Consider the following 897-nt stretch of genomic DNA (forward strand, 5'->3'; position numbering starts at 1 on the left):
GTATGTTGTGGCGGTGGATTTTATCTTGGTTGATTTTAGATTTGGTTTTGGGCCTTGGTTTTGGTTAACATGAAAGTTTATGTTGTTTTCATACATGTAGGTAAATGCAAGTATGAAAAGAAATAATGTAATCATAAAGCTTGTAAGGAAAAGGCACAAGAAAGACAGTACTATAAACTGTAAAAGCGCACCTGGCGAGTCTTCTCATTCCACCACCTGAAACTTAAAAATGCATGTGAGGGCATTTATGAAAAGCAGGAAAAGTAAAGTTCTAGTGGTTTTCCAAACTCTATGTTGTATTTTGGTGAGTCCTTAAAAGTTTAATTAAGGATGATTTCATTGAGCAAAGTAAATTAAGTTTAATAGACCTCTGAGGTATCCAACAAGTTAAAAGGAGGAAGTAGGTCCATGCCTCCCTCTCACCAACTAATGAAAATCCTCTAGTCCATTTAAACTTATTATGTTGCTTAATGGTTCATCCTATGAATACTTCTAATGCTCAGTGAACATTGATGTCTTAATTATCCCTAAGAAAGGGGTAATTATCATTTATCATTTAATTTGAAAATTATGTGACTTAGCCAAATTTTGGTCCTAATTGGGATTATAGTGTTTGAAAGACGTCTTAGTTTTAATTGATATTTATTTTTCTAATCCTCATTTAAATAAAACTTAATTTAGCCTAAGTCACTACTAAGCCCTTAAGAGATGAGTGTCTTATTTTGTTTTGAAGAGGTTAAGCTTTAAGTGGTCATGATTCATAATTTGGATTTTATTTGAAAATCAAAATAGGGGTATTAAATCGATTAATTATTCACTTCAAAAGTCATACCCTTAAGTCCAGGATCATTTAATTTTAATAAACTTCCAAATTTTAATAATTTAGAAATTTATTAA

This window comes from Phalaenopsis equestris, unplaced genomic scaffold (assembly GCF_001263595.1).
Source record: "Phalaenopsis equestris unplaced genomic scaffold, ASM126359v1 Scaffold000136, whole genome shotgun sequence".
Lineage (NCBI taxonomy): Eukaryota > Viridiplantae > Streptophyta > Magnoliopsida > Asparagales > Orchidaceae > Phalaenopsis > Phalaenopsis equestris.